Consider the following 14,103-nt stretch of genomic DNA (forward strand, 5'->3'; position numbering starts at 1 on the left):
TTGTTATTAATCATTTCACTCAACTAGAATCTGCTGTTATTTGTCCTTTTTTGATATATAATGAGATCAGCATTTATTATTCATCACTCATCTCTCTTTTATCTTAGCTCAAATTTAGTTTGTTTTGTTATTTTTTATTCTTTTCATTATATTTCTTGTTCCTATGTTATTTTTCTTTTCCATTTGTAGATAACCCTTTCCCATTTCTCATTGTTAGTGATATATAAGCTAAATTAAAATAGAACATGTTTTGATACATAGTATTTGGTCACTATTTCTATTCTGCAGAGGACTGAAGTTTTGATTTCAATTACCTTAATGGAAGTGTCTATTCATATTTTGTTTAAATAATATCTTAAATTAATTTTAAGTAATAATTATTCATTTTCTAGAATGATTTTTTTTCTGTTTGTATATTCATTTTAATTTTGGTTCCCATGTAGCTTACTGATATTTAAATTAACCGATTCTGAATCAAAGCTTATTTTTTTTAAACTTTTTTGGATTTGGCACATCTCACAGAAAACATGGCCAAATGTTAATTTATTTTTTGCCAGCATATAATACTATTTTTTAACCAAAGCCTTTTGCACATCTGAGGTGAGATTTACAACTCATTAATGTCTTACCTGACATCAGGGACTTTAAATTCAGCTAGTAGCAGAAAGGATTATTTCAAGATATCTTGTGATGATATCTCCTGTCAGCTACACTAGCAAAAACTGCTTCTTGTTCTACAAAGAACAGAGAAATGTTATTTTAATCTTCTCTGCTCAAAGCAAAGAATTGGAGCTGACTTCAGCTGTGCTTATAAAATTCATTTCAGAACTGACTAAGAGTTTCCTATTAAAAAGTGGTAACAATTTTGGGAGAAAATCAACTAGTGGGATTCTACTCTGTGACTGGCAGCGACATCATTGAAAAATTATTTCATATCAAATGATGACTATCAGGTTTCTGAAGAATTTCTGAGTTGTTTTGGTTTTTTGTTTGTTAGGTTTTTTTTTTAATTTGGTTTGTTCATTTTTGTTTGGTTCGTTTAATTTTTTTGTGGTGAGTCTTAAAATGATTGTATATTTTATTGAAGATTGGAATGGCAGGGATTTAAGCTTGGCTTTTGGCATGTGATGTGATAGTCAAATTTTCATGAAACCTGTAAAAAGTAGTTATCTTTGACACCTTTATTTTTTTTCTGTATCTGCTTTATGATTTTAAAATAGATTCAGAATTGTTTGGAAGGGCAATAACTGAGTTAAGTATACATCATAATTACAGATATTATACTTACTTAGGAAATCAAGCTAGGTAAGGGCTTGCTGGAAAAGTGGATATCTTGTTTTTGTGCATATGCGAGCCAGTGTTTTAATGAATTTTTTCACAGTTTTAATATGCAACTTCCAGCTTCTTTTTACCAAGCCTGTAGCTGATTTTCTGCATGACCCAGCCACATTTCCCCAGTGTTTGGAAAGCTGCAGATAAGCTACACGGGCATTAGATCATTAAGAGCAATACAAGTTTTACATGGTTAATGTGTACCAATGACTGTTAAAAAAAGGCAAAAACAAAACTTGCCGTTGAAAGAGCGCGAAGGTGACAAAGTCAAAGGTGTAAAAGCTGGGAAACGTTGCACTGATAGCTCCGTGCAAGTTTAATTTGGCTTCCTTGAGTGCATGCATTATGATGGAGTCTTTAATTACCTGATCACACACTGTTTTCTTCGTGGGGCTCCTGCCTCGTTCAGGGCATTGGATGAATGTGTCTCACTAAATGAGTCGCTATTCAGCGCTTCCTTTTATTCCCATTATTCAATGCACATCCCCATGACTTATTTACTGATCTTCTAATTCTCTTTGTAAATTCAGACTTTTTTATTTCCTCATGGCCTTTTCAGTGCCGTGCTTCATTAAAGTACCCACGTGCTTCCCATACATCAGTGCCTTTATCTTCTCAAGGCAGCTGTAAGGTGGCACAAAGTTGATGCAGTTTTTGAGGGGAAATGGAGGTTTCTAATTGTACCAGTATTCATTAATTTTTGAAAATCTGCTTTAAGACTTAAAATCTGTATTTCCCTTTTAAATTTTAAATCAATGAGATCTATTCTTCCTTTTGGGTAATCTTCAATATTTCATTTTGTACGAGACCTCATAATAAGGAGGAAATTAGCAACCCATTTTTAACTAAGGTTTTAATCATCAGAAATAAAGTATCAAAAAAAGTTTTGGTCTGAGAATTTAGGCTTGTCCTCTTCCCCTCTTAATATTGAAATGAATAGGCTCAGTATTTGTACATACCAACACCCAGCTGTGATTTGGTGGGTGCGCCAGCAGTGCCAGTGGAGGGTCTTGTGTCCAGTTTGTCCAAAAGGGGAATTAAGGGGCAGAATTTGCCCTGTAATCACTGTTTGCATCCTTATAGGCCCCTTATTCCACCAGGGAGCTCTGTCTGGTCTGGTAAGCAGCACCTCTTGGCACGATCTTGGCATGCTTGCTCCCCTTTAAACAAGTGTGCAGTCTTGCCTTGCCCTTCCTGAGATTCCAAAACTCCAGCTGAATATGATCCCTTTCATAGCAACATTAGTTGGATTAGTTTTATATTGCAAATAATGTATTGTGTACAGACAGTGTCATAAGTATCATTCATCTCAATTTCAGCTGGCATGCATTCCTTTTACTTTATAAATGCCTACAGGAATTATGACTCCAGTGGGTATTTATAGGAAAAGAATTTACAACCAAGTTAAACCAGAACATATAAACTCATTTTCACCTGAAGATAATTTAAAGAGAGTGATCATTAGCATAATATGTATGTTATTTTATGTATTTAGTATTTTTAATATACTGTGTAATTCAAGTCTGCAGAGAAGTGCACATGATTTTAAATGTCAGATATAACAAAGTGCTGGAGCCTACTCATTGCAGGTGCATGCAGAAATGGAGATATGAAGGTTTTGTCTCTGACAAAATCTCAGCATTGAAATTATTCAGTGCAGTCTTCTTATCAAGCAAGTTGATTTAATGCACTTATTTAAACTGCATTTATCACTGTCTCCATTTTTGTATAACTGTGAAATTGACTTATTTTGGTTCATCCCATAATACCTGATTAACCCTCCTAAAGCATCGTGGATGGAGATATTCAGGAGAAGTTTTCTGTGTGATTTCCCAAGCTGCTCTGTGCTCACTGCTCTGCAGCATAAGTGAGGCAGCCCTGCTGCACAGGCACCCCTGTTTTCCTTTTTCTTGTTTTCCTTCTGTTCTCCCCTCCTGCTTGCTCAAATGCCCTGGAACACAGGAGAGTCCCAGGCACAATTGTCTTTCTTGAAAGCAAGGGAGGTAAGACCTGGTCTAGTGAAAGCTGTCCCTGCCCATGGAAAGGGAGTTGGGAATGAGAGGATCTTTAAAATCCCTTCCAACACAAACCATCCTGTGAGTCTACGAGTTTTAAGCATTTATTTTGCAAAACAAACCTGTGATCCTTGCATTCACAAGTGGTTTTAATTCACAAATTTGTCAAATCACTCAGATCCTGCAGTCTAGATTTAAAGTCTTAAACAGTCCTTTACCTGGAGCTTTACTGGAAGATATGCCACCAAATTTGTGTGGAAGTCATTCGACTGAAAAGTTGTATCATTATTATCTCTTTCCAATCTGCAGAGTGAAATAATGTAGTATAATTTTGAGGGAGATATTTATCTTGTGACAGGAATTTATGAAATTTTAAAATTGTTTCCAAAGTGGGGTTTTTTGGCTTTGTGGGTTTTTGTTTGGGTTTTGGTTTGGTTTGGTTTGTTTGTTAGTTTTAAAAATTTAAATTCTCTAGAGCTACAGAAAACCTTTAGACCTGGAAAAACCAAAGTACATACATATACAAGTTACATGCCAAGTAACTTTTTCATGCTTAACTTTTTCCATTTTCTCTACACTTTAAGAGTACAGCACCTAAAATGTTTTTGAATATTTAAAAAAAAATCAAACAAAAAATAAGATTGTTTATTGAAAATATGACCTCCAGGTGGCAATTTGGAGGATTTTTGGAAAGTGTATTTTAGATACACTTTTCTTAGAAATTTAATATTGGTTTCAATTTTTAGTAGATCTGAATTTCTCTGGAAAAGGTTGCCTGAAAATTTCTGTTCATCTCACAAATGCACTCCTGTCCTACAGAGATTGCAGTATGATTTATTTAACATTTCTGAGCCTTTTTGGAGATGTAGAATGCAGGAAAACGTAAAGCACTGGTGAAGAGGGGAGTGACTAGGATGCTGTAGCAGTCGAGGAACAGAAGTGAACATTGCTGTCCTTCCTTCAGCTCGGTGTTTATATAGCAGCCCATCAGTGAGTGAATCACCACTGGGGGGAATAAAGGTGAGAAAAGCTCCTGCTGAGATCTTCTGGCTGCTATAAATTATCAGCAGTGTCAACAAGACCAGGCTCTTTGTCAGGCAATAAACAAGAAACCTTATAAAGGATAAATGACTTGTCCAGAGAGAACTCCAGGGACATTAAGCTGGAAGGATCAACTTTGAAATTAGCTGCTGTGCATTTGTGCAGTGCCCAGAATCACTGGGTAACATCACTCACTGCTGGTGCTGCTGTGAGGCAAAGAAGGAAAAGCTGAATTGTGCTGTAACCTGTGAGCTTGAGCTACCCCCCAGGTTATACAAAAATTAAATGACTGACAAAGACAATGACCCAATGATCTTCTCTAGCTCCACTATTTCACTTATCAAATGCAAAATTTGGGCTGTAACAGGGAATGACTAATGACCCTTGAGACTGGCAGTGTTTAGCAGAGGGAGTCTGGCATAGTCCTGTAACTGAACTCATTCACAGACTGTGTGCATGATATATCAAATAAAAATATCTGTATGATATGATATATCAAATAAAAATATCTTTTTGCCGGCAACTTTTCAAATCTTCAAAAGACTTTAAGTTTTTTTCGACCCTCTAGAATATTTTTCAGGTTAAATGATATGTGCTGCAGTAAACTTATCCATCTGAAATAATCTGAGTAGAACGTGATCAACAGCAGAAGATCAAAGAGGGTTTCAATGACCTTTTAATAGTTTGTGTGTGGGTTCATTGTATCCCTGGATCTTCAAGTGTCTGACATGGTCACAGTGAACATGATCTTCAACCTGTGTCCCATCTAATCCCATTATTAGCAATAAATCTCATGAAGTTTCTGAGCATCTCCTGGGAGTAATTCAGATTATCCCCCATGCCTGCTGGAAGCCTCAGGAGATGGTAACTTCTCAACCACCTCTGACATCAAAGCTGCTAAAATTGGCTGCCAACTGGCAAGTTTTCCACTGAGCTGAATTTAGCTTTATTTACTTTGTTTGAAGGGCAAATTTCAATACAAATTCCTTACTAAGAATGGAGCTTAAGCCTGTGTTTAATGTTTAGAAGTTGTGCTAGTTCAAAGTTTGTCAGTGGGGAAGGAAAACATGAAAGGAGAGCAGGCAGACTGCTGTCCAGAATGGAGAAGATGGGCAAATGAAAGTGGAAATTTCCAGGAGGGACAACAGTGGGAAAGACTAATTGCTTTGTTGAATTGGAGCAGACAATCAGTACTGTGTATTTTGAATTCATGTGACTGTGGCAGTGCAAGCTTGTGCTGAAAACAAACAAACAAAATGCAAACCAAACCAAACCCCTCCCTTATCTTCATGGTTCTTAGGCAAGTCTACAAGCATGATCTCTACATAACTGATGGGGATACAGCTTTCCTGAGTCTGAATACTGCACAATATTCTCTCTCTCTCTCTCTCTCTCTGAAAGTCATGACCAGTTCCAAAGCATACTTGCATACTTCCTATATCACACTGGCCTGTGGCTCTACCACCATTTGTTTCCTCAGATGAAGAATCAATGCCAGAAGAAGAGTAAGACACAGTATTCAGAGCTAAACAAAGGAAAAGTTTTAAGATCCAATAGAGTGGAATGAAGCAAGGATTGTGGCAGATCTTAGTGTTGGAGAAATTTCCTGTAGCTGCTCTCTGGCAAAAAGCAAACCAATTCTTTCTTCTGAATTTCATGAATTCTTAATCTTTGCTTATTCAGCTCCTCAAATCTTTTCTGATACCCTCAGAAATTATATGTCTGTCATGTTCTTTGATAATTAGTTACTAGCACAACAAAGCATCTGCTGTCTTCTGCTTCTTTTTTTTTTTTTTTTTGGTTAAATGATGTGGATCTAGTGCTGAAACAGAAAAAGGCATTTCAGTAAATAAAGCAGTACAAGCACCTTGCAGGCACTGTCAACTGTTCAATGCTGTTGAACTTCTACCTGAGCAGACCCAGGTAGAATGAAGCTGGGAAAATGAATTGGAGCAGCACAGCAGCCACAGAGAATACAAGGGCTCAGCTGAATATTGAAAGGAGACTGAAATGTGTTGGCATCCCTGTACTTATGTGCAAAAGATAGAGGCCACTGCAAAACTGATTGAAAGAGCAGCCTCCTCTGCACTACCCTTACGAGCAGAAAATTTGAATTTTGCACTGTATTGCCACCTTTTACCTCCTTCATGGTGTGTATTTGCTGCAGCTTGCTTGCTCTCAAGGAGCACAGCTCTTCTATAAACAGGTCCAATTTCAGAGCTTTCTGTGGAAGAGCAAGCTCTGAGAAAATGAATTTCTGAGCCAAGTTCAGAGATGACACTAGCAGTGATATTGTAGCAAATAGACATTAATGATCATAAAGTGTTGGTACTTGTATGTCCAGGAGATTATCCTGCAAGTCTTTTCTGTGGAGAATGAATAACAGGAAAGCACAGAGTAGTTGAAACTGCCTACAAGATGATTTGTTTGACTGGAAGGTTGGAGATAACAGCAAATATATGGTGAGGATGAAGCTCTTTATGAATGTGCTGTTATCATTGCTTTGTAAAGCAGCAGCAGCAGCAGCAGCACCTCTCTCTGCCTTATCTCTCACTGACCTCTGAAGCTCTAAAGATGAGTGTTGTGTCATTTAGTTCAGGAGATCTCTTATCTCTACAACCAGCACCTTCTCAGAGAAAAGTCAGCTTCTTATTGTTTGTATTCCACTATGGAAAAGTTTGTGTAAAGCAGAAAGGAAACTGATCGCTGCAGTGGCTGCTGTTGTTAGGCTGCTCTCGTTCCCTGTATTTAGTGTAATTATTTTAGAGAGAACACACTTGCATATGGCAAAATTCACAGCTTTTATTCAGTTTTTATTGACTGAACTTGAAAATATAATCTTTTCTTTAAATGTAGCTTAAAGTTATATTTACCAATGCAAAATACGTGCTCTTGAGCTGACCTTATCTACAAGCAAATGTCTGTGAGATATAAAGGCTTTGTGTTTGTTAAGTAAATTCCGAATGAGCTGAACAGAATCTCCCCTATCAATTTGGGTGTACTCCTCTTCCCATATGGTCCATTAAGCATGAGCCCCTGGAGGTTTACTCTTTCAGAGTGTCTGTTTTATTGGATACAATTTCCCCACGAGTGGCTTTTGTGCTGAAGGAAACATCACATGTGTAAACGAGACGTTTATAAACTACAGTGAGCCTTGAGCAAGGCAATGGCTTCACATAATTACAAATGGGGGAAAATTGATCAGTTAAATCCTGAAGAGCAGTTTCTTAGATTTGGGCTGCCAGATGTGATGTGATTTGGGGGCAGAGTAGAGCTGAAGAGTTCGGGGTTAATCTTTGGGCTCTCTCTTTCTATAATGGAGGCACCAACTTTGCAAACAAAACCCTGACTGTTCTCTAGTGAGACCAAACCTTACCCTGCTTTGAAAACTGAGGTCCATTATTTTCATATAACCATTATTTTTACATAATCACCAGTTATTTGGCTAATTACATTGAACCAAACCAAATGGAATTTCTTGCAAAATGTTTCTCTCTAGTCCATGTTGTGAACTACTGGTTACATTCAGGAATTTAAAGAGCAAGTTATTAGCTTCAGGTTCTTGGCTCTGGATTTTATTTCAAGGGTCTCCAAGTCTCTGATGGTAAAATGTGTCTTATGAAAATCAAATTCCCTTTATTTAATCTTTACCAAGGACTCAGATTTTAGCACTAAACACTAAAAGTGCTTGTTTAGATGGGCACTTATCAAATGCAGGTTATGGCAGTTTGTCACTCCAAAAAAAGGAGACTGGGTAAGGGGCAAATGTTTGCCAATATGAAGAAGTTCATGTTTCTTCAATAGGAGGTATCTAGTTTCAAAATCAGGAGAGACTACAACACATAAAAGTAGCAATGCCTGAGTATCTAGTGAGCCCGTGACCACAATTCATCTTCCCACAGGAGTCTGGATACACACCTTTAAAATTTATAATTAGATATGTGATGCAAATTAAAGAAATAGAAAATTTTGCTGGAGGATAGCTCATAATCTAAGGGGAAATTTTAGCAGAATAAACTTTTTTTCACAATTTAATGTGAAGTTTCCTATTACAAACACATGACTCTTGTCCAGCAGTAGAGGAACAGTAGACCAAAATTAACATAATTTGTCATAATTTTCCTGCTGGGTGTCTTGATGGGTTTAATTTCATTTTGTAATATTACCAGGTTTTTTAATAATCTTTATGGAACCATATTAAATAGTGCCTTTGGGGAAGTTAGAAGAGAAAATATTTTTGTGGGAGAAGATGTTTTTGAAATATTCTCCAATAGAAATAAATTTTTTCTTCCACTCTCTAGGCCTCTTTCCCTTGGCCTCGCTGCTGCTTTACACTTTATATGATGAAACAAAATGATCTCATCTTTTTTCTTTTTTTTTTCCCTTTTAATTCTTGAAAATGAGCATGTTTTGTGAAAAGAGAGCTGAGGACCATCATGCAGAGAAATCTACTTTGGAAATTCAGTGAATTACAACTGAGTTTTTCCATTTCTCTGAACTGCGTTTGCATGCTTTAAATGATTTACTGTTCATTAGTTCAAGTTAGAAAAAAACTTTTACTCTGATACTGTGAACTGCAGAATTCAATAAAAGAAAGGAAAATGTTTCACTTGCAGAGATGCTGAAAGGACAATTATGGTTCTTCTGAGTTTACATTGGGATATGGCAGCAAGCTGCTTTCTTTTAAATCCTTAGTAATTTAAGAGCGTGAGTCTCAGAGAAATATAATGGGACTTGCAGTCTGAAATCACTCTAAATGGGAATTTCAAACATCCCACTGACTGTTTGTGTTAGGCAAAATTGTTCCAGTCTTTGTTGGACAGGGGGATAATAGGAAATGAGCCTGACTGTTACATTTCTGCTTGGCTTCTGCATCCTTTTAGTGGGGGCAAGAAGAGAATCTGAATTTCTTTCAGCTAATCCTGGAGTGATCCCTTTTAGACAAAGGGTTGACTCCAGCAGCTCAATCCAGCCCCAGAACAAGAGGAATTTATATATATTATTTCTTGAGCTCCATTTAGCAAAGTAAATACCATCACTGCTCTGTAATAATATGGGGATTTTTTTTCAGCTGGGGTGGCAAAAGGGCACAGAGACAATGGGGAGAACACCACCACCACCACAACTCTGCTGCCATAGGACCCAGGGAGAGGCACCAGTTGGTAAGATTTGGGAGCAAAGCAGCTGTCATGTGTCTGCTTTCTAAATGCCCAACAAGGAAATCCATTCCACACTGATCATTACTAATGAGCGGGAGCTCTGCTTTTCCAATCTCATCAAACTCATCAGAAGGCAGGATCATTTTTAGGGCATCCTAATTTTTAATTAGGGCACTGGCTTCTGTGGCATTTTGCTATGACATAAGCACCTTGTTCCCTAAACCAGCAGTGCTTCCAGACCAGCTCTCCAGCAGACAGAAGCGGGCTCAGGCTCTGTTCGGGGTTGCTGGAACTGCCTCTTGGTTCCCCCTCTTCTCCTGAGTATTTGTGCTGCTGGTTTTTATGCAATATTTAAGGCAAGTGCTCATGCTCCCAGGACAGCAGCTGCCAGCTTTATTAAGTAATTGGAGTGCAGGAGTCATGCCTACAGCTCAGCCTCTGCTGATGGGAATTCAGCAGGGAGAGCTGAACTTTATTCCAAAGTACAGCTCAGCCCTTCTCCAGAGGGGCCAATGAATGTGAGAGAAATATGTGAACAGGCAGGTCCCTCTGCAAGAGTCATCACTTATTAATGGCTGAAAGATAAGAGCACTACCTTATGAGTCTGCCTCAAGTTGCCAAATACAGATTTTGCATCTGCTTTGGTTATATCAGTTTCATTTTCTTAATTTATAATTTCCTGGATAACGTGAAGAAAGTGGAGAGAATTCCATTCATGCCAATCATAATTGTTTCCTCCAACTATCTGGTATTTTTTCTCCTTCTTTCTTGCTTTTGCAGGTTTTTTTTTGTTTGTTTGTTTTTTGAGGTATTTTGTTTGTTTTTTAATGCTAGTGATTTTGAAATTGGTATTTTGCAGCAAAATGTAATAGCACTAGTTTGGAAAATATTAAAATTTTTCTGCTCATTCTGGTGTTCTTCCTCCATAGTTCATCCTTTTTCCTTCTCTTCCCAAATATTCTATTCATCAAATCTAGTACAGATTTATTGAAAATTTTATTGCCCTGAAACCGTGGCTTTTTTTTTTTTAAATTTTGAAAACTGTTTTTAGAAACCAGCTTCTCTTGGGCTCTCTTTATTACTCAAATATTTAATAGTCTGATCATAGGTGTATGTCTTAGTGAGTAGCATCCTTAGACCTCCTCTGTGTCACTTTATCTCCAAACATGTACAGTTTCTTCATTATTCCTTGGCCACTTGCTGTATTGTGATTAATCCTTTGTGGTCGTACACTTTGTAGACATGAGAGAAATATACAGGGATATGAAAATTCCTATTATTGTAACTGGAGCAAAGCACCAGACAGAAGCATGCAAACAGCACTAAATCAGAAGTTTGCTCAAGTAATTGCCTGTTCTCTGTGTTCTGGGTCATGCCAAAGTGGCTGGTGAAGGAGGAGAGAGAACATCACAAGATGATTCTGTCTTGACTCACCCTGCCTGTCTGACAAGCAGACTCTTTTATTTTCAGAGCATAACAGCTGAGAACCACTGTGGTGCTGGGTCTGTTCCGTGCTCCACAGCACCCTCCATCCACTCCTCATCCTTTTTTCCCCAGCAATTTCCAGGGAAGTTTGTCTGGAGCGTTGCCCTGGTGATGCCTCAGAGCTCAGCGAGGCAGAGCTGTCACAGTGAGGGATTGCACAAACTTTGCAAACTGATTAACGTGCCTGCAACACTGAAAATATTAAACTCTAGTCCTTAGTTAATCATAGAGCCAGGGGAGAAAGGCAGGAACAAGACTGATGTGGTTCAAGCAGCCCCCATGGTGAGTGATGTGCTCAGAGGGGTCTGTGATCAAGGTCACCACTCCCACCCACCCTTTATCCCCCAGATATTTGGGATATCAGTTTTCTCCTGACTCTAAGAGCTTTCACATTGCAATGTTAACATAAAAACAAGCATCTCTGCAAGACAGGTTCTCTCCTGTTGCTCACCTGCCTGTGAAAATCATGTACTGACAAATTGAATTTTTGGAAGGAAAAGTGAATAATGTACTTGTTAGTGTTTGCATGATACTTTTTTCCCTCGGGGACCTCATGTTCAACTCATCCATTATTTAAAATTCCTGCCAAAAATCAATGGATCCTCCAAGTATAGAATACTGCCAGAGCATCTCCACATCTGCATATGTAATTTCTGCTGATCATACCCTAAGCTTTGTGAAGAGGCTCTTTGCTCAGATGATTTCTAGAGGAGGTCATACCAGAAATATGCTCTCTTGCCACCCCATCAGTATTCTGGGATATCAACAAATACTGCAATGTTATGAAATAGTCAGTGCTAAAAATACTAACTCTACCCCAGGCTGGCGTGGTTTAGGAGAGTGGCCTCACACAGTTTTTAAGATGTGCCTTCACCTTTCTCCATCTCTGAGCCTCCAGGCTGACAGGAGTTACACAGGTAGATTGGTTAAAGATCCTGGGAGTATTCATCTAAGTAAGAATTATCTTGCATGTGAAAATCAGTACAGGTTAGTATTAACTTTTGTTTATTAATGGTTCTTTTCCTGTTCTGCTGAAGACTAAAGGATCTTACCTAAACTACCTCAGTTCAAGAAACTGTTTATGACAGTTCTTCACCATTTAACCAAAATATGAAATGACTTCCTTTTTTAGTTAGGAAAAAAAAGAGGCAACAGTGTAACCAACCTACTATTTTGTTTGATTCTCTGTGATTCCCTATCATAATATTGTATTTGGGCTACATTATTTCCTAGTTGTTTCACATCTTTACCCTTTTTGCAATTACTTTAAATGTCCTTTTTGTGTAAAGGAGTGCTTGTACCATAGATTGATATCCATCAGGATTTGCAATCTACAACAAAAGGGTAGAGTAATAACAACACAAACATATGGCAACCAGATTCCAGCCAAGCATGAAGGCAGGAAAAGGTGATATGGGGCAGCTCACAGCAGCTCAGCAAGGAACAGGAGAAAACAAAAGCAGGGAGATTTTCTAGATGCTTCTGAACTCTTAGAAAGTTTATATGAGCCCTGTGTTAGCTCACTTATGCACATCCCACAGCCTGCAAAGTCTGAAGTTTTTGATAAGAGTAAGGCTGTAACTGAATACATCTATTTTTCCTACACTGAGATCCTGTGTCACTCTCCTTTGCACCAAAGAAATAAGACAATATTTCCCAAAGTCTGAGAAGAGTGTGAACTGTGAAGTGTCAGGAAGACTCAAAGGGCTGCTGAAGAAGGATTCAGGGGTATTCAGACATGATGAAGTGGGAAGTTTATGTAGAAAATGAGGGCAAAAGAGAACAATAAAGGGAAAAGAGTCTTGAAATGTTCTAGTTTTACAGTCAGGAAAGATGATACAACCTCATTGAGATATGGTGTTTGGAACTTGTAATGGTTTTCTAGAAACAGGAAGGAATAAAATCCTAATTATGTTGGTGCTTATGAATATCTTCCTCTTGGTGCAAAGAATATCAGTATGTAAAAATGTATTTTACATACATTTTCTGTATGCAAAATATAATTTTAATAAAGAAATGGAATAAAATGTTAGGTTCTTTACAATTTAAGATTAGAAAGTGTCAAAATATCAGATTATTAATAATTCATTATTTTTATACTGGCTTTGTGAAGGAAGGACAGGAAGACAGAAGATAGTTCTAGGTGAGATTCTCCAGCTCTTTCCTGCAATTTAAATTTTAGAGTTCTGCCTTTAAATTAGCCAGACACATTTCCTCCAGTGCTCTAAAGGAGATGTTGCAGCTCTCATTATCCTAATGCTGAAATGACAGAGAATGGTAAATTCATAAATAGTTGTAGTGAAAACTATTTTCATTAATTTTGAAATGAAATCATATTAAATAGTAAATATATCAAGCAAGAGAATATAGAAACATCCTGTTCTACCTCCAGAAGCAGAGGTTGGGTTTGGAAGGGTGCAAGAATGAGGGGAAGCAGAAGGGCAGGCACTGCTCCCCCTTCTCTGTGGTGACCAGGGACAGGATCTGAAGGAAGGGCATGAAGCTGGACCTAGATCAGTAAGATGGAAGGTTTGAATTCAGACATGTGCTGCTCAGTCCCACAGTTCCTAAGCAGTCACTTAAAGGTATGTCTCTGTAGGTATTTCTAATATGTACACCTTGCACTCTTCCAAATACACTTGTATTTCTCATTCTGCTGCTGATCAATATGTAAAGTTACACATGTAAGTGTCAGCCACTTGTAATTTATGCTTTAAAAATTATTCACTATAATTTACTTAATGGAACTGGATGTGGAGTCAGCACTTCAACCCTCTGTTTAATCTGAGACCTCCATTGTTAGTCCAAGCTCATATATACATATTTCACTGCCAATGAAAAGTATATTTGGAGCTGGATATTCCACTGATGTTAAGCCCTGCTGATTTAATGGCAGCTGAGAATCTAACTTGTGCTTCATATTTTTCATTACTAAACCTTTTGGACTCAAAGGCAGTTCTGAGGGTGCATTTTTAAATGCATTTTAACAGGTGATTTGGAACCAGCTGTTTAAATGCAGCTGTTTTGCCGTTCCTTGAATCACAGAACCACAGAATAAGCTGGGTTGGAAG

The sequence above is a fragment of the Agelaius tricolor genome, unplaced genomic scaffold (genome assembly GCF_023055355.1).
Source record: "Agelaius tricolor isolate 1412-34295 unplaced genomic scaffold, bAgeTri1.0.p SCAF_10, whole genome shotgun sequence".
Taxonomy (NCBI): Eukaryota; Metazoa; Chordata; class Aves; order Passeriformes; family Icteridae; genus Agelaius; species Agelaius tricolor.